The 24,888-nt window shown below is 46.1% G+C and overlaps 1 protein-coding gene across 2 annotated transcripts in view; it reads right to left on the bottom strand.

Moving 5' to 3' along the window:
• Positions 1–13,020, bottom strand: part of LIMD2 (LIM domain containing 2) — a 34,087-nt gene extending 21,067 nt beyond the window's left edge. Inside the window, exon 1 of one of the 2 annotated variants that reach the window (XM_073607602.1) lies at positions 12,865–13,020. The gene's annotated coding sequence lies outside the window, so the exon portion shown is untranslated. Of the gene's footprint in view, positions 1–706; positions 862–12,864 lie in introns of those variants that run through there. The other variant, XM_073607600.1, reaches the window with a different exon arrangement.
• Positions 13,021–24,888: the final 11,868 nt, after the last annotated feature.

The raw sequence follows: 24,888 nt of genomic DNA on the forward strand, positions 1-24,888 counted from the left end.
CCTCCCCATGCCCATCTTTCTATATATACCTGGTTCTCCCCCCACCCCCTCCTCATGCCCATCTTTCTATAGATACCTGGTTCTCCCCCCGCGCCCATCTTTCTATATATACCTGGTTCTCCCTATACCCATCTTTCTATATATACCTGGTTCTCCCTCCCCATGCCCATCTTTCTATATACCGTATACCTGGTTCTCCCCATGCCCATCTTTCTATATATACCTGGTTCTCCCTCCCCATGCCCATCTTTCTATATACCGTATACCTGGTTCTCCCCATGCCCATCTTTCTATATACCGTATACCTGGTTCTCCCCATGCCCATCTTTCTATATATACCTGGTTCTCCCCATGCCCATCTTTCTATATATACCTGGTTTTCACCCCGCCCCCTCCTCATGCCCATCTTTCTATATACACCTGGTTCCCCCCCCCACCTCCCTCCTCATGCCCATCTTTCTATATATACCTGGTTCTCACACCTTGGAGCTGTCAGCAGCACTGAGCGCACCCCGGCCTCCCCTCATTATAGGAGATCTTGGCACACAGATGGCAGTCGGATATAAATAACCAGTGGGAAGCATCGACTCCTGCCTGCCATCCCATCTGCCGCAGGAAGATCGCAGAGGAATAGGAAAAGCGGGCGATAAGAAGTTGCAGGAGAGAGGAAGCGGAGGAGACGGATAAAAGGAGAGCAGGAACTCACCTCACAGCTACAGGGGCTTCCAGCTGCGGACCACTCTCAGCACTGCTGCTGCTGCCGCTCTTGAGTTTGGAAAGACACTTCCCCTCCCTTCTGCTCTATTGACTGCAGGCCTCACAGTCTATAACCCTCCTCCCCTGGGGCACACACAGGATGCAAGCATTAGACATAACACAACTTCCTGGAACTGAACGCTACGCTCAGCTTACTGCAAACCACTATTCCTCCAACCTCATGTCACATCACTGAGAAAAGCCTGCAGGACCACGGCTACCATGTGTCACGTGGCTTTTGGTGCCCTGGGCAGGCTGGCTGTCATGGCTGGGCATCGCAATTGAATGTTCAGTTTAAATGCACTAAATTAATTCCAAGTGCCTCAAAACTAATGCCGAGTACACACGAGCGGACTTTACGGCAGACTTTGCCCGGCGGACGGGATTTCGTCGGACAATTCAATCGCATGTGGGCTCCAGCGGACTTTGTTTTCTCAAAAGTTGGACGGACTTAGATTTGAAACATGTTTTAAATCAATCCGTCGAACTTGAGTCCGGTCGAAAAGTCCGCTCGTCTGTATGCTAGTTCGACGAACAAAAAGCCACGCTAGGGCAGCTATTGGCTACTGGCTATGAACTTCCTTGTTTTAGTCCGGTCATACGTCATCACGTACGAATTTGACAGACTTTGGTGGATTGTGTGTAGGCAAGTCCGTTCATTCGGAAAGTCCGTCGAAAAGTCCGCCGGGCAAAGTCTGCCGTGAAGTCCACTCGTGTGTACGCGGCATAAATCTTACAGGCAATTTTCTTTAGAAAAGCATGGCAAGCTGCAGAAGAACCCCCTGCTCCCCGAGTGGAAGAGGTGGCCTCTCTGCAGTGGTCTGACACCCTTCTGAGTCAGGCCTACAACTATGCAATCGGTAAAGCTCATGCCTCCTGCTGTTTTGGGAGCTTTAGCTCTGACTTAACAGTAGGCATTGGACCTCTTCAGAAAGACCACTGCTTCCACACAGAAAGCAAGGGTCCTTATCTGTGTAGCACTATCTGCTGGTAACTGGCTCCTCTATTCTCGCACAGCCAGGCAATATGAATTTTTCACTTGCATCCGCACACAAGAAACCAGTCTCTGGGCTTGTTGTTTTTATCAGGGGCGATAACTTGGATGGGGTAGAGTTGTTATGAGATGCCCAATGGGGACACTTCCTTCCTCTGTACAAAATCAGGATCCTGGACTGTTCTCCTCCCTAAACACCCTCTGTCCTCAAAGATCAGTGGCAAAGTCTCTTGAGGACTAGGAGCTCTCAGTCCCCTTTAGAAAAATAGCACAATATGTTGTAAACTGCATGCAGGAGTACCTCTTCTCCTTTGTGAACTACTCCCAGCTCCTCCGCCTGCAGGAACTACCAGCCCTCCTGGCTGCTTGTCTACCAGCCCAACTTGCTGCTCCGAAGATCTCCCAGGGTAAGGGATAGAAAAGGTTAATCACAGCGCTGTTCTTCTGAAAGCTTGCTACATGTGGTAGTCTCTCCCCTTGTGAATCCTGGGGTGTGCTAATGTACTCACTCTGTCCTCATTGCTCCCCGCTGCTTTGAGGTAAGATTCCTTCTCAAACTGGATGCTGAAAGAGTTCTTCTCAGCCAGCCTGAGCCCAGCCTGGAGGCAAAGCCCCCACAGACCTAGGGGGCCCCTCCTAGGCCACTGACAGCCTCCTCAGTACTCCATCTTCCACCCGACTCTCCTGCAGGCATGGCTACACCATATTTAAGGGCTGACCCAACCACCTTGCTAGGCCCTCTGCCTGGGGGATTGGCCAAGTTCCCTCAAGTATGCAGATCAGAACCTCCTGGCCTCCGCCCACTAACTTCTAGAAGCTTCTCCAAACTTCTAGATCCAGGGGGAGGCACCAGAGACCTGCCTCTGTATAGCCATCCAGCCTGACCTGTAGTAACCCGACCCAATTGGACTCACACTACTTACCATGAGTCATAAGTTAAATTTGCTTACACTAACACTAGTAGCACATTAGAGGTTGCTACATCTGCACCATGCTGGCAGGGAACAGCCTCTTCACCAAGGATGTGGTTACTTTCTAATGGCCCAATTACATTTTCCTAAACATACCAAAATGTTAAAAAAAAATTGGATGTGCCACAAAACTACAGGAGGGGGTGGAGACAAGACCAGTCACCCTGCACAAGGAGAGAGAGCAGCAGTGACCGGTCTTTATGACAGAAGTAAAGTGTCACACCGGATCACTGCATATATCTGGAAGAAATACACAAAAGCACACCGAGGTTCAATAGGAATACACATGACTCTTGGATTTAGACAATATTTCCTTATCCTGGAGCTTTAATCAAAAAGAGCTCTTGCAGTCATACAAGGCAATTGAGATGGCCTAGCAGGGTGAAGCAACAGGTTCACTTTAATGGCGGCCCCACCAGCAATTTATGCTTTAGTTACCTTCGCTCCCTCGTTGTGCCCGAGTAGCCAATCAGCAAGCAGCAGCACTGTCACATGGGAGAATGCGATGCATGCACCTCCAGTACCTGGCACATTTTTCTTTTTTTTTAATTCTTTAAGTTGACCACACTGGTACATATTTCTGCTCCCTGCAGGTGAACGGAATGGCAGGGGATTCAAGCAAGTATGGCGGTGCAGCCACCATGAAGAGAACCTGTTTTACCTCCGAATGGGGCTGTTTGGCTTTAAGTGAAAATGCATCAATGGCAAAACCATGGCACATCTATTTTAACCAGAAGGATCAAACATTCACACATTTCATGCCCTGATACCGATTGGCTGGCTGCAAGCTGAGTTCCATGCCAAACTGTGTATGAATGCCTTGTATATAGCTAGTCATGGATCACAATCTCAGCAAGAGGCTGCTATCACTCAAAGTATCACTCCCTATATGTGCATTTTAGGACAAGCAAATCCAAAAAGTATGAAAAAAAAAACAAAAAACGAAGAGTTGTCAGTATATATTTAGGGTGTTGCTATGTAACTTAGCAAGGAGTAAATAATGAGCGAAGTGTTGGCGAGCTCTCCGGCGGTTCCCTGCGGCTGTGTCAGTGGTGCAGGAGGCCTTAGAGATGTACTAAACACAGCAATTAGTGCGGTCTCTGGTGACACCTCTCAGAACAGCAGTGAGGCCTCTGCCTTGTGTTACTGACTCACAGCCTAGATCTGCCAAGACGACCCCCCTCCCCCCACCGCCACATCGCCCTGTACATCCTCAGCTCATCCACATGTGTTTTCGATTTATCCTCTTTACATCAGCTTTAGGTTGTAACTTGTGACAGACAACTCTTCCCTGTGCTCAGAGAAAATTAAAAAAAAAAAAAAAAAAAAAAAACACAGACATTTGAGGCACTGGTCCACCCAAAACCGAGATCCCCCGATGCCTCCTCTCATCTGTCCGGGGGTTCCCGGCTCCGCCCACCTTCAACAGTCACTTTGAGGTGACTTCATGATCCCTGATCATTTATAGCAATGATATTCCACCTGAATGAGGATGCAAGGATTAGGATCCTCACGGAGGCCTTCAAAAAGCTCATTCAGCCCACCAGCATCCATCTGTAACCCAAATATCAGTTTTAACCCCTGTGTGACCAGACCAGAGCCTGGGCGCTCAGGTCAGATTTTTCAGTGTCAATTAACTTGACTAAGAAGCTATACCTAAGCTGTCAGTTTGACAAGACTTGTCAACTAGGAATGCACACAGGTGCGTGCTCCTAGTTCTCCCATGTTTCACCCTAATCCAAGACATCACCAGCCTACCATGTTCAAGCAAAAATACAGGACACTTATTGTTTGCCTGGAGTTCAGCCTTAAAGCCCAACTTGAAAATTCCCCCTTGCAGTGGGCCTGCACCCATACTGCAAGCTTTGCTATGAGGAAGGCTTTGGCCGAAACGCATTAGCACTTTAGATGTAGTGCCAAATAAATATTTGTAAGAAGAAGCAATTGCGTTGCCGGCATTTCTTGCCATTTTGATGTTTATGGGACACAACAAGCCTGAGCACCGATATTCCACTCATTACGCTACAATTGTGCGGTAGAGCTTGGGCGAGTTTTTGTCTACATTATACTGCAAGCTTTTTTTTTTTTGTTCTTTTAGGTCTAGGGGAAATAAAAAAAAAAAAAGAAGATCTAGTCCCAGCATCATCTTCTCCTCCATGCTCCAGTGGTCTAAGGTCCTGAGGTCATCAAGGTTCCATAGTCCTGCATTGGATGTGATGACGCCAAGGGATAGTCCACTACCAGAGCATTGGGGAACACCATCTGCTGGAAGAGCAGAGGATCAGGTAAGTAAAAGGGCTTTTTCTCTCCCTTAGACTAAACAAGCCGTTAACCTTTGCTGTGTGTGCACAGCCCACAACAAGGAGGAGTTTTCACATTTCCTGGACCTGGACCTTTGGATTGCTTGGACCTTGAAGAAGGGGGCACACTCCGAAAGCTTGTCCTGAAAATTAGGATGTTCAAATAGAAAAAGTATGAAGAACAGTACTACATTGCTGTGGTTGCAAGTGCACAAATATGGCTACAGTCACCTCAAGCCCCAGAGTTTTAAGATGTTCACATAGGAAAGAATGAGAGATCTACCTAAAGTATCAAAAGATTCCCATATTTACTATTACTAGGACATAAAGTGAGGGGAAATCCCAATTTTGAGTTGTCACCAAACAGGAACAGAGGAAAAATCTTTCATCAGACACTTGTTCTTGTGACGAATGTCTAAGAAAGGATATCCTTCACTTTGGAAAGACTACAGCCTACTTCCTACAGGAAGTGAAGGGAAATCTCCCCAATGGGCTATAATAACCCTTCCCTAGATATTCAAAATGAAAAAAAAGTTTTGACTTTAGATATACTTTAAAAACTTATCTAGTCAGGTGTAAAACGCCAGAATGCCTCAGACTGGAGGATTTCTCTAGTCTGAGTGTGACAGGTTATCCACACAATCAAATTTATTATTTATTTATTTCAGGTACTTATATAGCGCTGTCAATTTACGCATATATATTGTACATTCACATCAGTCCCTGCCCTCAAGGAGCTTACAACCTAAGGTCCCTAATTCACATTCATACATACTAGGGCCAATTTGAACACTTTAACCTACCAGCATGTCTTTAGAGTGTGGGAGGAACCCGAAGCACCCAGAGGAAACCCCACACAGGCACAGGGAGAACATGCAAACTCCAGGCAGATGGTGTCATGGTGTCAGGATTTGAACCAACGACCCTTTATGCTGCTAGGCAAGAGTGCTACCCACTACACCACTGTGCTGCTCAAATTGCTATTTGCTGCATGCAGTCAAGGCCATTTATTCATATAGCCTTTTCTATGAATAGACTAAAATAGTCCATTTAGAGGAAAAAACTATAGAAATAAAATGGCCATGAGTGCATGCACCTAGGAGCATATCAAATGTAAAGAAAGGATTTCCTACACTGGCTTTGTCAATATGTCTTGATGGGATTGGAGTGCTTTGTACGGCGGTGTAATAAGCTTTATACCCAAGAGCTGGGCAGGTGACGAGGAAATCCAATTAGACTGGTACACATATCAACGCAGTTCACACTACATGTAAACCAAGAATACTGGTATGCACCATTGTAGATAATGATACAGTTCATATATCTGTGCTTACATGGGAAGTGAGAAAAAGAGAATATAATATATATATATATATATATATATATATATATATATATATATATATATATATATATATATATATATATATATATATATATATATATATATAATTTTTTTTTTTTTAATTATTTATTTATTGATAGAATGTGGCAGAGTTAGAATGTCAGGCTTTTCTTGCCATGTGTGCCCTCACTAAGGAGACACAACCTCTCCATTTGATCTGGTGACCATTGTCACCTGGAAGAGAAAACAATGAGAAATTCCAAATTTTACAATTCTCACCAGAACAGGCGCTGATGGGAAATCTTCCAATGGGGACACAGACAGCTATTAAAAACCTGACAGGGCTTCACACTTTTCCAACTATCCAAAGCTTAAAGAAAACATTTGGCTTAGCGCTAGAACTTAAAGCTAGCATGTAAGCACCTGATGGTGTCCACTATTTATCCAATGGATATTTTCAAACACCTATATGTGTCCAAGGGTTGACTTTTTAGTAAAGCATATGAGTTGTCTCTTAGAAATGTTCCTCATCTCAGGACAGTCTAAACTACTTAATATCGGTAAAACAAGTTCATTAAAATTTGCAATAAGGAGTGAACCCTTTTCACTCGGTCAGCCTAATCTAGAAGCCATTCTTTGTAATAGACAGTCTTGTCTGAGAAGTGTGATAGCACATTGTTCCCAAGAGGCGATGGCGGGGCCCCAGCTGCATTTATATAAAAACAACAGGTAATAAGACTTACAGGGAATACAGCATTGTAGATGGAAAATTAAAGTAAACCCTTTATGATATTGCCTCTATTCATCCATTATCCCAGTGCTTTATATATTCTAGTGGTATCAGGATGGAACCCAAAAAACAGCCATGGTTTACTAGTCTAGGTTTATGTCTATCTCCAAAAGAGAAGCAATCGTGTTCATGTATCGATCGTTTACAGCAGTACTTGAGGTTGACTAGAGATTTAATGCGATGGCTGTGAGCAAAAAAACCTATAGTAACCAATTAGAATTCATATTTTTACTGTGGTCACTATGGAATGGAATAATACCCCTTTATATTTGGTTGCTCCGCCCCTGTCTCGTTTTCGACTGTATTCCCACCTGTGCACACATCGACATGCATTATTTTGGGCATTTGTGCACATCCACCACAGAGCACAGTATTGCCTTTTATTTTGAATGGCACCCCAATGCACATATACAGTATAAATGAAAGTAGCTGGGGTGCACCGCACCAAAACACACATCCATTTTAATAAAAACTGCTCTACTACAATGCACATGAACAATATAAACAATGTACTCACCCTGTGCTTTGCTCACAAATAGTGTAAGGGTTTCTTGTGCATTAACGTTCCTTAAAGCATTTGTTACCCCAATACTTCATATTCCTGATATCTGCCTGCTCTACTATGTACTTAATATCCTGTTCTCTTTGTATTTCTTTCTTTATGTGAAACCTCTGGCGTTCCTGTGAGTCCCTCTGCTTCCCTATTAAAAACTGACCACACTAAGCAGGAGAGCACAGTGTGGTCAGTTCTCTAGCTGTGCTCCAATGATCAGACTTGTCCTGGCACGCCCCAACTGCACAGCCATTCACTGGGAAGCTCAGTGTACTGCTGCTTCTCCTCCCCCAGCTCTTATGCAGCTGAGAATAGAGAGAATGTAATCACTTATTAAAAAAATTAATTAAATAAATAAAAAAATAAAAAAAAGAGAAGTATTTATAATGGATTTTCATATCTATACAAAAAATGTTTGCTTTTCATTTCTATATTAAACTGAATGGGTTGTTTTACAAGGTGATCATATACAATCACTTTAAGGACACAGTCAAAGTGAATGGGCTGTATTAACATGCCCATAAAAATAAGATGTTGGCCTGCATGTCCTACCCTCTCTTGGCCTATCCAAGCTTCCATACCTCCTGTCACCTCACCGCTGCCCTCTCTTCTTCGTTTTTTGGCCTACATGTCCTGCATTCTCTTGGCCTATCCAATATTTAAATACCCCCTGACTCTCTGGGTCTACTGGTCCCCTTTCCTCTTTGTGTTTTGTCCTGCATGTCCTACCCTCTTCTAGTCTATCCATGCTTCCATTTCTCCCGTCACTTCACTGCTCTTGGTCTTGTGGACTCAGTCAGCCCCCTTTCCTATTCATGTTTTGGTCTGCATGTCTTATGCCGCATGCACACAATCGGACATTCCGACAACAAAACCGTGGATTTATTTCCGACGGATGTTGGCTCAAACTTGTCTTGCATACACACGGTCACACAAATGTTTTCGGAAATTCCGAATGTCAAGAACGCGGTGACGTACAACACATACGACGAGCCGAGAAAAATGAAGTTCTATAGCCAGTGCGGCTCTTCTGCTCGATCCAGCTCTCAAATTTTTGTTATCAGAAATTCCGACAGCAAATGTCAGATGGAGCCTACACACGGTCGGAATTTCCGACAACAAGCTCACATCGATCATTTGTTGTCGGAAATTCCGACCGCGTGTACGTGGCATTACTCTCTTCTGGCCTATCCAAGCTTACATACCTCCTGTCACCTCATTGCTCTGGTGGACTCATTCAGCCCTTTTCCTCTTTGTGTTTTGGCCGGCAAGTCCTACCTCCTTCTGGCCTTTCCAAGCTTACATACCTTCAGTCACGTCATTGCTCTTGGTCTGGTGGACTCAATCAGCCCCCTCCCCTCTACATGTTTTGGCCTGCATGTCCTACCCTCTCTTGGCCTATCTATGCTTCCATACCTCTTATCTCTCTGGGTCTGGTGGACTGAGTTAGCTCCCCCTCTACTTCATAACTCATGTTATCTCACCGCTCTGGGTCTGGTGGACTCCGTCAGCCCCCTCTCCCATTTGTTTTGGCCTGTTTAGGCTTCCATGTCTTCTGTCACCTCATTGCTTGGGGTCTGGGTCCAGCTCCCTCTCCTCTTTGTGTTTTACATCCTTACTCATTATTGTTGAACTAGTCCTTGGTATGTGAACATCCGCTGCTACAATTTAGGTTTTAGCTATGTACATCAGGTACAGACTAAAATTGAAAGGTAACAAAAAAAAGTCTAATGTTTACACGTGCGTTTCCTTTTTTTTTTTGTATGCATTGTTGTATGTATAGCTATTTTTTGCTAGTTTTGGATAGAGTAGGGAAAGTGGATGTGTAAATCCCTTGGCCATTTTTTTACGTCTGTAAAATTAGGGAGATATCCCTTCACTTCCTGGCCCAGAGATGAAACAGGAAGTTGCAGCTTATCTCCCAAAGTGCGGGAAATTACCCTATTTAGTTGCAAGGAAGTGTCCCCATTGAAAGATTTCCCCTTTCCTTTTTTCTCAGGATAACTCCAAAATTTTGTATTTCCCCTCACTATTTCTCTTTTGCGTTCAAACTTTTTACTCACATATGCAATGTAGATGGGATGCACATTGTGGATAGAAACAATAACACACACATAGCAAGAACACATTGGATGTGGATAGAATATCATTTCTTAACATTGAACAGTAGGCCCGTAACTTCTCAAGCTTGACCAGATGTACATACGCTTGCATCCAATTCAGAACGTTTTGTAAAGATTTGGAGAAAAAGGTCTGATTCAGTGACAATGGTCAGTCATATGGACAAAGAGTGGTCAATCTCCCCACTGGGGACACAGACAATAAAAGCTTCCCTACTCAACGCAAAACAAAAGTTTTGCCTAAAGTACATTTTAAATGCTTTACCTTATCCAATAAAATGCTCCAAGCCTTGTATACAGTAACCCATGTCAGCCAATCAGAATTCATCTTTACTTCAGCAAGATGAAGTTTGATCGGCTGCTGTGGGTTGCTACACTAAAGAATTAGAACTCCTTATGGAATAACTGAAAAGCTATTGTTTTCCGTCAGCCTGGAGCTAGTATGAAACAAATAGCGGTCATTGTCCCCCTCCCTTTAGATTGTAAGCTCCATGAGCAGGACCCTCCTACTCCTTTTGTATTGAATTGTAATTGTACCATTCCCCTTTATATTGTAAAGCTCTGCATAAACTGTTGGCGCTATATAAATCCTGTATAATAATAATAAAATTGTGCCATTTATAGTGTTACCGCACGGTGTCCCCATGGCAGCACTCTGATGTCATGTTCTTTTGCTAGCATTCAGATGGAGGGAATGCTAGCTGGAAAGGAGTACAAAAGTCAATATTATCTGAATTGGCAACTTATCCACAAAAGTTTACAATCGCAACTGGCTTGCAGTTCATGTCTTAATACTACTATATATATATATATATATATATATATATATATATATATATATATATATATATATATATATATATATATTTTTTTTTTTTTTTGGGGGGGGGGAGATTTACTAAAACTGGAGCGCGCAAAATCTGGTGCAGCTCTGCATGGAAACCAATCAGATTCCAGGTTTATGCTCAAAGCTTAACTGAACAAGCTGAAGTTCGAAGCTGATTGGCTATCATGCACAGCTGCACCAGATTTTGCACTCTCGAGTTTTAGTAAATCAACCCAAGTGTGTCATATTTTTAATAATAATTATAATTAATGTATAATATTTTTTATATTTATTATAATAATCTTGATGTTTTTCCATTTTTGTATATTTCATGTTAGGAAGTTATGTCTTCATTAAATAACCATAAGCTACACACACACACACACACACACACACACCCACCCCCATGATGAAAATATATACAATTGGATATTCATATACTTTTAAATGTAGTATACAAGAGTTCACCTTTTCAATAAAATAACACCCAGTGATCCTGCCATGAAAAGTCCTTGTTCAGGCACTTCCTGTTATAGGGTGACAACGCTCTGTCCCTATCTCCCAGTAGTGGCTCTTTGTCACTTGCACTTCCAGTGGAGACTATAAGGGCCCATTCAGACTTTTACAGTACATTATTGCATATGCTTTGTGGAAAGACATGCATTTTAAATGGGCTGCCAAAGTACACCAAAGAATTGCAACTTTTTAACGCAGCGTATGGCATGCTTATTGTGGTGGGCTGCAGCATGGGGTCCTGGGTCCATTGGTACCTTTCTGTACTTGTGTTTTGGGGTGCTGCTCTAAATAAAAGGGATCGGAGGGCACCGCAAAAAGTGAAGCACGTTATCACAGCACATCATTATTAATCTAGTCATTTATGTAGCACCAACATTCACCATCAGTCCCTGTCCTAAGGAGCTTACAATGTAAGGCCCCTATCTAAACATGTATTTGAACATAGGTCTGACGGGGTCCTAAATAACTATGCTAATGCTCATTATGTGGGCATAATCTGCTGTGGTCACCATCAGGAATCCGCCATGTCTTTGGATATAGGTCTGACAGGGCCTTAAGCAACTGTGCCAATGCGGATTATGTGGGCATACTGTGCTGTAGTCACCATCAGGAATTTGGCACGTTGTTGGACATACTGTAGATCTAAAGGGGCCCTAAGTGATTTATCCCATGCTCATTATGTGGGCATACTCTGCTGTGGTCACCATCAGGATGTTGGCACATTATTGGACATACTGTAGGTCTGAAGGGGCCCTAAGTGACTGTTCCCATGCTCATTATTTGGGTAAACTCTGCTGTGATCACCATCAGGAGGTTGGCATGTTATTGGACATACTCTAGGTGTGAAGGGGCCCTAAGTGACTGTCCCCATGCTCATAATGTGGGTATACCCTGCTGTGGTCACAATCAGGAAGCTAGCTGGTCCAATAAAATGCCATGCAGCCATTTCTAGAGTGCAGGAAGGAAAGGAAGTGGCTGCAAATGGACCACAGAAGATCAGCTGCACTGATGCATCAAAGCATAAAAAAGGTTTTAAAATTACAAATGCATGTCAATTGTTAACAATAAACAGAATGTTAGCCAACCAAACGCCATCAGCTTATGGTTTACATCCACTTTAAACACTTTTGTTTGAAGTTGAATGATACTGGCCTATAAATATGTACTTTAAACCCTCAATGTATGAATAATAACCTCCCTATCACTCAGGATTTTTTTTTAAGGTCCAGTGCTACAAATCAGAAAAAAGTTCCCGGGGACCGATTTCCAGATGAAGAATGTAGCGACGGCAGGGAACAATTCGGCCGGTGACCCCGGCGATATGGGTGTTGGGTTACTACTTTGCCTGCCGTTGGCTGGTTTTGCATGTGCTTTTGCATGTACATGGGAAATGGGGATCATTTGCATCTACTGATACAAAAAAAAACGGCTCATTCTGTAGAGCAGTGCAAAGAGCGATGGCAGCGGGCAAAGTATCGAAAGCCAATGGGATCTCGGCTCGCCATCAGAAGCGACAGATTCTCATTGGTTGCTATGGGTTATCGCACTTTCCACGCTAAATGAGTCTGTGTGCCATTGTTTAGGTCCCCGGCTCTGCCGGCTGTCATTGTGCAGCAGCTGTAGACCGTGGCCTGGCAGAGCATGGTTGGACATAGGCGGGCGTGCAATGCTGAGCTGGCAGAGGGTCACTCACCTCATTCCTGGTCACCCTCCTCTGAGATGTCTAGTCCTCCTCCTGCTCGCTCGCTCTCTCTGTTTCACAAGCAAGGTCCTTTGTGTGGCAGCTTCATGCAACAGCCTCCCCCTCCCCCTCTTCCTCTCCTCCCTTGTTATCTGTCTCCCTCCATCCCCTACAGCCCTCCCCCAGTGCTTCTACTGGACTCCATCCTCCTCCTCCTCCTCCTCTCTTCTGTCCCAGATGTCTCCTTACCTAAAAACAAAAAAAGTGCCCCAACTCCCAGCAGCCAATTGGACGGCAGCTTTCATCGGGCTCGCTGCACACAGCTAATCCCCCATTTGTTGTTGCATCCTTTCATTTCCAAAGTGTATCCCAAAAAATAGTGATGTTCCAGACCAATAAAATTCTCATTCTGGATTCCTTATTTGACCTTAGACATTTTTTAATTCTTACACGGTAGCATTGCGATGGCATGAAACTTGACTCCGAACGCTTTTTGGGGGCCCATTCACACTATGGCGGGCACTCTACTGCTACGCGAGTTCCATGCATTGATGCAATGTAGTGCCAGTCATATTAAAAAGGAACCCCAATGCATCTTGGAGCGCAGCGTACTCACAGAAAATGGTGCGTGCGCCATCATTGAGCATGTTGCAAAAATAGGAAGAGATCGGCCGGCCACCGCACACCTCACCTGACCTGAGTGGTCAGCAGGTAAAAGCAGCCTCAGCGCAATTCATCCAGACCACAATCATTTAGCGTGTGTTGCTGCACATTACCAAAACGCAGCGAAAATCGGTCTCATCTTCAGTAATAAAATGTGTCTCAGAACTTTGTGAATGCTCGGGAATACCGGCGCAGGGGACGCAAATATACTGCAAACCTGTCGCAAAGACTAATCAAGTTACTGATTTATTTGAGAATTGCTACCCCCCCCCCCTCCCCACCCCTGTCTATGTCTTCCACTTTATTTTCGTCCATCTGTCCCTTTTTTCCAATCAACCCCCCCCCCTCTCTCTCTTTATCCCACCGCCCCTCACTATCCCGCCCCTCACTCTCCCTCCTTTCATTCCTCTTTTTCTCTCTCTCTCTCTCTCTCTCTCTCTCTCTACTATTTATTCCTGGTTCACATTGGTGCCATCTGACATGTCAAATCGGCGGCAACTGCCGGCAATGGCACCGTCCCAATCATGCGACACTGCACTTGCGGCGCCGCACTGATTTCAAAAAGTAGTTTCTGTACTACTTTTTGCGATTTCGGGGTGCGATTTCTATTGAAATCTGTGCAGAAATCCACCCAGATGTGTGTGAAATCGGGACTGACATGCGGGACTGAAATCGTATGAGTTCAGCTGAAATCGCACAGCTTCATTCCCAAAGCTCAGTGTGAACCTGTGCTTAGATCTACCCCTCTGTCTTCATAGCTTGTCCTCTTGTACGTTCAATCTATACATGCCATTGTCTCACTCTTCCCTCCCTCCTCCTTTCATCCCCCCATTCATCCATCCAGACCCCTTCATCCTTCCATGCCTTCCCCCCTCACCCCCTTCAATACATTAATGCCTATCACCTCTTCCATGCCTACCCATCCATCCAGCTTTCCACCCATCCATACCTATCCCTCCCCCACCCATCCATCCCTGCCCCCCCCCTCGCCATCCTCTTCAATCCATTCCCGTCTATCCTCCCACCCCCAGCCTTTCACTCATTCATGCCCATCCCTCCTCCATCCTTACATCCATCCCTAGTTTCCTTCCACTGTTCCCTCCATCCCCATCTCCCCTCATTCCACCCATCCCTCCCTAGCTCCCTTCCCCCATTCTTCTATCCCTCCATCCCCATTTTCCCTCCTTCCACTGTTCCTCCCCCCTCCCCATCCCCATCTTTCCTCCTTCCACCGTCCCCCCCCCCCCATCCCCATCTTTCCTCCTTCCAACGTTCCCCCCCCCCCCATCCCCATCTTTCCTCCTTCCACCGTCCCCCCCCATCCCCATCTTCCCTCCTTCCACCCCCCCCATCCCCAACTTCCCTCCTTCCATCGTTCCCCACCCCCTCCATCCCCATCTTCCCTCCTTCCATCGTTCCCCACCCCCTCCATCCCCATCTTCCCTCCTTCCACCGTTCCCCCCCCATCCCCATCTTCCCTCCTTCCGCCGTCCCCCCCCCCCCATCCCCATCTTCCCTCCTTCCACCGTCCCCCCCCCCCATCCCCATCTTCCCTCCTTCCACCGTCCCCCCCCCCCATCCCCATCTTCCCTCCTTCCACCGTCCCCCCCCCCATCCCCATCTTCCCTCCTTCCACCGTCCCCCCCCATCCCCATCTTCCCTCCTTCCACCGTCCCCCCCCCATCCCCATCTTCCCTCCTTCCACCGTCCCCCCCATCCCCATCTTCCCTTCTTCCATCGTCCCCCCCCATCCCCATCTTCCTTCCTTCCACCGTTCCCCCCCATCCCCATCTTCCCTACTTCCACCGTCCCCCCCCAATCCCCATCTTCCCTCCTTCCACCGTTCCCCCCATCCCCATCTTCCCCACCTTCCACCGTCCCCCCCCATCCCCACCTTCCACCGTCCCCCCCATCCCCATCTTCCCTCCTTCCACCGTCCCCCCCCATCCCCATCTTCCCTCCTTTCACCCCCCCCATCCTCCACCGTCCCCCCCCCCCATCGTCCCCCCCCCATCTTCCCTCCTTCCACCGCCCCCCCCATCCCCATCTTCCCACCTTCCACCGCCCCCCCATCCCCATCTTCCCTCCTTCCACCGCTCCCCCCCCCATCCCCATCTTCCCTCCTTCCACCCCCCCATCCTCCACCGTCCCCCCCCCCATCTTCCCTCCTTCCACCGCCCCCCCCATCCCCATCTTCCCACCTTCCACTGCCCCCCCATCCCCATCTTCCCTCCTTCCACCGTCCCCCCCCATCCCCACCTTCCACCGTCCCCCCCATCCCCATCTTCCCTCCTTCCACCGTCCCCCCCCATCCCCATCTTCCACCGTCCCCCCCCATCTTCCCTCCTTCCACCGTCCCCCCCATCCCCATCTTCCCATCTTCCACCGCCCCCCCATCCCCATCTTCCCTCCTTCCACCGTCCCCCCCCATCCCCATCTTCCCTCCTTCCACCGTCCCCCCCCCCATCCCCATCTTCCCTCCTTCCACCGTCCCCCCCCCATCCCCATCTTCCCTCCTTCCACCATCCCCCCCCCATCCCCATCTTCCCTCCTTCCACCATCCCCCCCCATCCCCATCTTCCCTCCTTCCACCATCCCCCCCCCCATCCCCATCTTCCCTCCTTCCACCGCCCCCCCATCCCCATCTTCCCTCCTTCCACCGCCCCCCCATCCCCATCTTCCCTCCTTCCACCGCCCCCCCCCATCCCCATCTTCCCTCCTTCCACCGCCCCCCCCCCATCCCCATCTTCCCACCTTCCACCGTCCCCCCCCCCATCCCCATCTTCCCACCTTCCACCGTCCCCCCCCCATCCCCATCTTCCCACCTTCCACCGTCCCCCCCCCATCCCCATCTTCCCACCTTCCACCGTCCCCCCCCCATCCCCATCTTCCCACCTTCCACCGTCCCCCCCCCATCCCCATCTTCCCACCTTCCACCGTCCCCCCCCCCCCATCCCCATCTTCCCTCCTTCCACCGCCCCCCCCATCCCCATCTTCCCACCTTCCACCGTCCCCCCCCCCCCATCCCCATCTTCCCACCTTCCACCACCCCCCCATCACCATCTTCCCTCCTTCCACCGTCCCCCCCATCCCCATCTTCCCTCCTTCCACCGCCCCCCCCCCATCCCCATCTTCCCTCCTTCCATCATTTACCCCCCCCATCCCCATCTTTCCTCCATTCCCATCTTCCCTCCTTCCACCGTTCCCCCTCATCCCCTTTCCTTCCACCATTCCCACTCCTATGCCTGCCTCCCTTCAACTCCCCAATCTTCCATGCTAACCCCCAATCCATCCATCCATCTTTGTCTTCCTCCCCCCATGATTCTGTAACCAATAGCTCCATCCCTGCTCCCCCCCCCCAACCCTTCAATCAATCAACTCATCTATGCGTGTCTTCTCCCCATCCCTCAGTCTATCCATCTATACTGGTTTTCAACTCATCCTATCATGTAACCCCCCCTCATGCTCACTCTCTTGTGTCAATAAGGTCATTATCTCTATACAAATCCCAGTTAATCAATACCCGTAGTTCATTATTGAATCATTTACACCAATTAGGCTGGCCATACATTGTACAATTTTCCTTTAGATTATAATATGAGGTCACACCTAAACACTTTCAATTTATATGTAATCAGGCAGGCCCTTGCACTACATAGCTGAAGGTTCGTAAATCTAAAGAAAATTGAAGAAGAAGAAAACTGTATAACGTACAGCCAGCTTAAGTGGAGTGAAATGTGATTGGCTGTGCAGATGACAGAACTGACCAATACAAAACATTCCTCAGCACACAGTCCAGCTAATGAGCACAAAAACAGAATTCAACGAATAAAACCCTACAAAGATTGTGACGGGTAGTGACATAGGGGCCAGTGGATGGAACCACAATAAGGAAAGCAACACACCTGGAAGTATATGGATACAGGAGATTCTCTGACACCACCCTGATATGAATGTACAGCGCTGCGGACATTGTCTGCGCCATATAAACACCTGTACTAGTAAATAAATCTGCAGTGTGGGGGGTGCAACAGGTGTTCTTTTACAGGCTCTGCTACATTAATTTTTGGGAAGTGACAGAGTCATTATAGGGACCTTTACACCCATGTTGGTGCATTGTGGTGCCAATATTTGTGCATGGCAAACAGAACGCACCTGTCTTGCACATCTGTATGTATGGTGCATGTAGGTTTCTATTTGGTATGGTAGCAGCCCAATAAAATTAACAGATTTCCTTAACCACTTCAGGTCCGCCCTATAGCAGTTTTATTGCTACAGGGCAGAACCCATGTGCCAGATCACATATGTACGTGGTCCGACACTTCCGGGTAGGGGGCCCATATGCGCGTCGCCGCCGACTCGCTTCTGCTGCGATTACACACAGTGGAAGCTGAACGGCGGGTGCACAGTACCCGATGTCCTCTGGCACCCGCTGATCATTAGGCAGAGAGCCAGAACAGCAATGTAAACAAGGCAGATCACTGTTCTGACAGGAGGGAAGGAAGGGATGGGATGTGTGTCCCTGCAGGAAATAAATTCCATCTCTTGCCCTAGCAAAAGCAACTCTTATAGTAAAAACACATTTAACCCTTTGATCGCCCCTGATGGAAACCCCTTCCCAACCAGTGTCATTAGTACAGTGACAGTGCATATTTTTTACCACTGATCACTGTATACTGGTACCCAAAAAGTAGACATGTACGATTCGTTTCGTACAAATCGAAAATTTGTACATTCGGAAGCATCCAAAATACGAATGCTATGCTTCCGAATTTTATACGAAATACGAGATTTCATTGACGAATTTCAGATCTAAATTCCGTTACAACGGAAACGTGACTGGTGTTTTGTTGACCAACCAGAGGTTTTCTTCTGCTGCTGAGTGAGGGTTGGGAAAATTACCTTTTTTAATATGGGAGTGGGAGACTGGTACTGGTAGTCGATGGGAGATTCAGGACAAAATAAGAATGTTCGTTAATATAGTTTTTTCCATTGTCATAATAATTACGATTATTTGTTATGATGAAGTTAAAAACCCAGGAAGTCAGCACAACACAGGGATGGTGGGAGCCCCTCATAATGAGCACAGCACAGGGATGGTGGGAGCCCCTCATAATGAGCACAGCAAGGGATGGTGGGAGCCCCCTCATAATGAGCACAGCAAGGGATGGTGGGAGCCCCCTCATAATGAGCACAGCAGGGGTAAAGCCCTAGGAGGAAGTCAGCACAGAACAGGGATGGTGGGAGCCCCTCATAATGAGCACAGCACAGGGATGGTGGGAGCCCCTCATAATGAGCACAGCACAGGGATGGTGGGAGCCCCCTCATAATGAGCACAGCACAGGGATGGTGGGAGCCCCCTCATAATGAGCACAGCACAGGGATGGTGGGAGCCCCCTCATAATGAGCACAGCACAGGGATGGTGGGAGCCCCTCATAATGAGCACAGCAGGGGTAAAGCCCTAGGAGGAAGTCAGCACAGCACGGGGATGGTGGGAGCCCCTCATAATGAGCACAGCAGGGGTACAAACCCAGGAAGTCAGCACAGCACAATGATGTTGGGAGCCCCTCTTAATGAGCACAGCAGGGGTACAGCCCCAGGAGGAAGTCAGCACAGCACAGGGATGGTGGGAACCCCTCATAATGAGCATAATGAGTCCAACGACTGCCATATTGAGAAAGGCATTTTTTGCTTTTTAAATTCATCATAACAAACGTTCGTAATTGTTACGAAAAGTTAACGAATTCGTATTTCGTACGAATCCAAATTGAATTTCGGACACGAAATACGAATTAACGGCTAATATGGAATGGAACGAAACAAAATTTATTGACGGCGCACATGTCTACCAAAAAGTTTCCGATTGTCCGCCGCAATATCGCAGTCCCGCTATAAGTCACTAACCGTCACCCAAAAAAAATCAGGTGATAGATAGAAATATTGCCTCCAATACAGATATACAATTAATCAGTGAAGACTCCACTTGCATGATCTGATAATATATAATATTAACCCAATATACAGATACATAATTGATCAATAAAGGCTCCACTTTCATGATCTAGTAACATATCGAAAGATCATCCTAATACAAATATAAACCGATTAGCCAGGACATAATAACCACTGACAGGTAAAGTGAATATCATTGATTATTTCCTGACAATGGCATCTGAAAGTTGGTGGGATATATGAAACAGCAAGTAAACATGTTGTCCCTGAAGTTTATGTGTCGAAAGCAGAAAAAAAAATGGGCAAGCGTAAGGATTTGAGCGACAAGGGCCAGATTTTAATGGCTGGATGATTGGGTCAGAGCATTCTCCAAAATTGTTGCTCTTTTGAAATGTTCCCGGTCTGCAGTGGTCATGACTGACCAAAGTAGTCTATCAGAAACCATGAAATCAGGCCGAGACAGAAGTACAGTTAAATCACACTTGTTTAATATTAAAAGTAAAAAGAACAAACATAATCAAAACATAGCCAAAGTTCAGTAACCGGAACGGATAGTCAGCCAAGCCAGAAGTCAGGGATCAATGTAGTGGAAAAGCAAGCACGATCTGGAGCCAGAAGGGATGTCAGCCAAGCAAGTCTTGAACGGGATCGCAGGAGATCGTTTCTGTGATGATGACCAAGGCGAAGGCAGAGCTCCTCTGGACTGGACGGCTTAAGTAGGCAGGACTGACGAGCAGGATATCATCAACAGCTGAGCGGCCAGCTCAGAGAAGGAAGGGCTGAGCCCAGCCCTGACATAGTCCATGGCAGGAAAACTGGAAAATAAATTTAAATAACAGGGTCATCGGCGGCCAAGGCTCATTGATGCATGTGGGGAGTCAAAGATTGGCCCGGGTTGTCCGATCCAACAGAAGAACTACTGCAGCTCAGATTACTGATAAAGTTAATGCTGGTTCCTATTGAAAGGTGTCAGGACACCTTGTGGACGGGGTTGCGTAGCTGCATAATGGTCAGAAAACAGAAGACAGTGCCCACACTCCGCAACAGGATAATGATGATTATTTATTTCTAAACGGGCAGAGTAAACAGCACAGGCACACAGGAATATTGACGCGTTTCACACAGCGAAGTGCTTGATCAAGGTGATCATTGGTGGATTTGGCTTCTAGACTTGAATGATGTGCCTCTGCATATTGTGCACATTGGTCAGGGTACCCATGTCCACAGCCAAAAGCGCCTACAATGGGCACATGAGCATCAGAACTGGACCACGGAGCAAGGTGGCCTGGTCTGATGAATTCAAGAATGGTTTGAGGAACACAATGGGGTTTATTTACTAAAGGCAAGTTCACTTTGCACTACAAGTACACTTGGAAGTGCGGTCACTGTAGATCTGAGGGGGACATGCAAGGAAAATAAAAAAACAGCATGTTTGCTTGCACATGATTGGATGATAAAATCAGCAGAGCTTCCCCTCATTTCAGATCTTCCCCCTCAGATCTACAGCAACTGCATTTCCAAGTGCACTTGCAGTGCAAAGTGGATTTGCCTTTAGTAAATCAACCCCAATGAGTTCAAGATGTTGACTTGGCCCCCAGATTCTCCAGATCTCAATTCATCTGTGGGATGTGCTGGAAAAACAAGTCCGATCCATGGAGGCCCCACCTCTCAACTTACAGGACTTAAAGGATCTGCTACTGGTCATAATGGTATGGCTGATTAGCATTTTATAATAAAAATTATCTTATTATTAATATTAATAATAATGATGCTCCAATACGGATATACGTATAATTGATCGGTCCACTTTCGTGATCTGGCAATACTGTATATAGAAATATCACCCCAATACAAATAATTGAGCGGTGAAGGCTCCACTTTCGTGATCCAGTATATACTGTATTTATTGGCGTATAACACTCACTTTTTCGCCCTGAAAATTGGGTGCAAATAGCACATGCATGTTATACACCAATACTTCAATTTTAGCTGCCTCGGGGGGACAGGAAGGGGGGCGGGACAAGCGCTGTCAGATTACATACAGTGAGAATCTCCTGTTTACTTGGCGGCCTCTGTAATAGGAAGTCCTGTCTCCTGGACCGCCATTGGACCACTGTTCTGTCCATCATAGGAGATTCTCACTGTATGTAATCTGTCGGCGCTCGTCCCGCCCCCCTCCCTGTCCCCTCTGGGCTGCAGATGGGCATCAATCAGGCTGCACTGATGGCAATGGTGAGGCTGTTGCATTGACGGCAATGGTGAGGCTGCTGCATTGATGGCACTTGTGAGGCTGCGGCATTGATGTGGACTGATGAGGCTGTATTGACGGCAATGGTGAGACTGCAGATGGGCACTGACCCTTATTTTGCTTCAAAGTTCCTTATTTAAAATTTAAGTTTTTTTCCTTAAACTTCCCTCTTAAAATTAATGTGCGTGTTATACGCCGATAAATACGGTATATATTTTACACATACATATACACAGTGCCTTGAAAAAGTATTCATACCCCTTGAAATTTTCCACATTTTGTCATGTTACAACCAAAAACGTAAATGTATTTTCTTGGGATTTTCTTATGTGATAGACCAACACAAAGTAGCACATAATTGTGAAGTGGAAGGAAAATTATTAATGTTTTTCAACATTTTTTACAAATAAATATGTGAAAAGTGTGGAGTATATTTGTATTCAGCCCCCTTTACTCTGATACCCCTAACCAAAATCTAGTGGAACCAATTGCCTTCAGAAGTCACCTAATTAGTAAATAGAGTCCACCTGTGTGTAATTTAATCTGAGTATAAATACAGCTGTTCTGTGAAGCCCTCAGAGGTTTGTTGAAGAACCTTAGTAAACAAACAGCATCATAAAGGCCAAGGAACACACCAGACAGGTCAGGGATAAAGTTGTGGAGAAGCTTAATGTAGCATCTCACAGAGCACTGTTCAATCCATCATCTGAAATTGGAAAGAACATGGCACAACTGCAAACCTACCAAGACATGGCCGTCCACCTAAACTGACAGGCCCGAGCTAGGAGAGCATTAATCAGAGAAGCAGCCAAGAGGCCCATGGTAACTCTGGAGGAGCTGCAGAGATACACAGCTCAGGTGGGAGAATCTGTCCACAGGACAACTATTAGTTGTGGACTCCACAAATCTGGCCATTATGGAAGAGTGGCAAGAAGAAAGTCATTGTTGGAAGAAAGTCATAAGAAGTCACATGGGGGACACAGCAAACATGTGGAAGAAGTTGCTCTGGTCAGATGAGACCAAAATTGAACTAATTGGCCTAAAAGTAAAACGCTATGTGTGATGGAAAACTAACACTGCACATCACCCTGAACACACCATCCCCACCGTGAAACATGGTGGTGGCAGCATCATGTTGTGGGGATGCTTTTCTTCAGCAGGGACAGGGAAGCTGGTCAGAGTTGATGGGAAGATGAATGGAGCCAAATAGAGGGCAATCTTAGAAGAAAACCTGTTGGAGTCTGCAAAAAACTAGAGACTGGGGCGGAGGTTCACCTTCCAGCAGGACATCGACCCTAAACATACAGCCAGAGCTACAATGGAATGGTTTAGATCAAAGCATATTCATGTCTTAGAATGGCCCAGTCAAAGTCCAGACCTAAATCCAATTGAGAATCTGTGGCAAGACTTGAAAATTGCTGTTCACAGACGCTCTCCATCCAATCTGACAGAGCTTGAGATATTTTACAAAGAAGAATGAGCAAAAATATCACTCTCTAGATGTACAAAGCTGGTAGAGAAATACCCAAAAAGACTTGCAGCTGTAATTGCAGTGAAAGGCGGTTCTACAAAGTATTGACTCAGGGGGGCTGAATACAAATGTACACCACACTTTTCACATATTTGTTTGTAAAAAAATGTTAAAAACCATTTATAAATTTTCCTTCCACTTTACAATTATGTTCCACTTTGTGTTGGTCTATCACATAAAATCCCAATAAATTACATTTGTGTTTTTGGTTGTAACATGACAAAATGTGGAAAATTTCTAGGGGTATGAAAACTTTTTCAAGACACTGTATACACACACACGCACAGTATAAATAAATCAATAGAGTCGGGCAGTAGTGTTTATGGCTTTCTTGTGACTTTTCTGCCCTGTACGGTGGGTTGTCCCTCCATCGTCCGGCACAAACTGAACTCCCATGGTTGGATGGACCTGTAGATAGCAGACGGTGATGGCGGAGGGGCAGCCTGGGGGCCCAGTACAGGAGATACATCTCATAGAACAAATGATTCTACATAGATGAACTGGAAGGATTTATCCCGGGCGGCTTGCTTCATGCACAGACCGACCAGACAGAATAGATTGGTTTCCATGGCGATGGTGAGGATGCTCCCATTCTCCATAACCAGTTACCATGGAGACAGAGGGAGGTGTTCCTGGACAGGTGTATGGTGCTGAAGGTGAGGAGGAGATGAAATGGGGTCAGGGTGGCATTATATGGAAAGGGGGGGGGGGATGAGAAATCAAGATTAGATGAATCTATCAATAGTCAGTCCCGGTCCCCAGTTATTTGCATCCAATATCTGGCTTGCTTATTTTCTGGATTGGGACACCGGAGCAAAATTTTAACTATGCGCTGCACGACCACCAATCAGAATACATCTGACACCTGCTGTGGCTTCAGGAAAATGAATTGCGATTGGTCGCTGCGGATGCACGCCTTGCGTTGCTTGAAGCAGATGTAAACTCTAACGGAACCACATTTAAAATAGCTAAAGCACAAAGCTAACAAAGCTACTTTATTTTAGTAAAAAAGTGACAGTTATTTTCAGACAATGAGATTTGAAAATGACAGTCACATGGCTATAGATGAAGAGCCTTATCCTTGTGAGCCCCGGACCACATTTTTTAATAAAATGCTTTTTTTCCATTTTTCTAGGTGCTGCTGATCTCCTGTAACTGCTTTGTTGCCACTTCTTGTTTATATGCACTCCAGCGATGGCCGCTTGGCATTTCTTAGGACGGGTTTCCCGACGGTGACAACAGTGGACTATGTCTGCATAATATGCCTCAGTACAGCTGCTTGTAGAGAGAGAGAATGTTGTCACTCCACATGGATCATGCACTCTGATTGAGAGTCTGAAGGAAAACACAATGGAGTGAGCGGATCGCTGTCATTCATGTGTTGTCACCCTAACAGGAAGTGCTTGAAATAGAGACAGGATCACCTGGTAGGAGTTCATTGAAAGTGGTAGATAGAAATGTAATAAAAACAATGGCACATTACAGCTGATCTGAGGTTTTAGTGATTGTTTTTTACATATGTGAGAATAGATGAATCTGATTCATGTTTTTGTATGTAGTCCAGTAAAAAAAGTATTTATTTTTTTACACAAGGACCATATTGTAGATTTTACAAATATTAACAGGCTGACAAATCATTTT

The sequence above is a fragment of the Aquarana catesbeiana genome, linkage group LG12, assembly GCF_042186555.1.
Source record: "Aquarana catesbeiana isolate 2022-GZ linkage group LG12, ASM4218655v1, whole genome shotgun sequence".
Taxonomy (NCBI): Eukaryota; Metazoa; Chordata; class Amphibia; order Anura; family Ranidae; genus Aquarana; species Aquarana catesbeiana.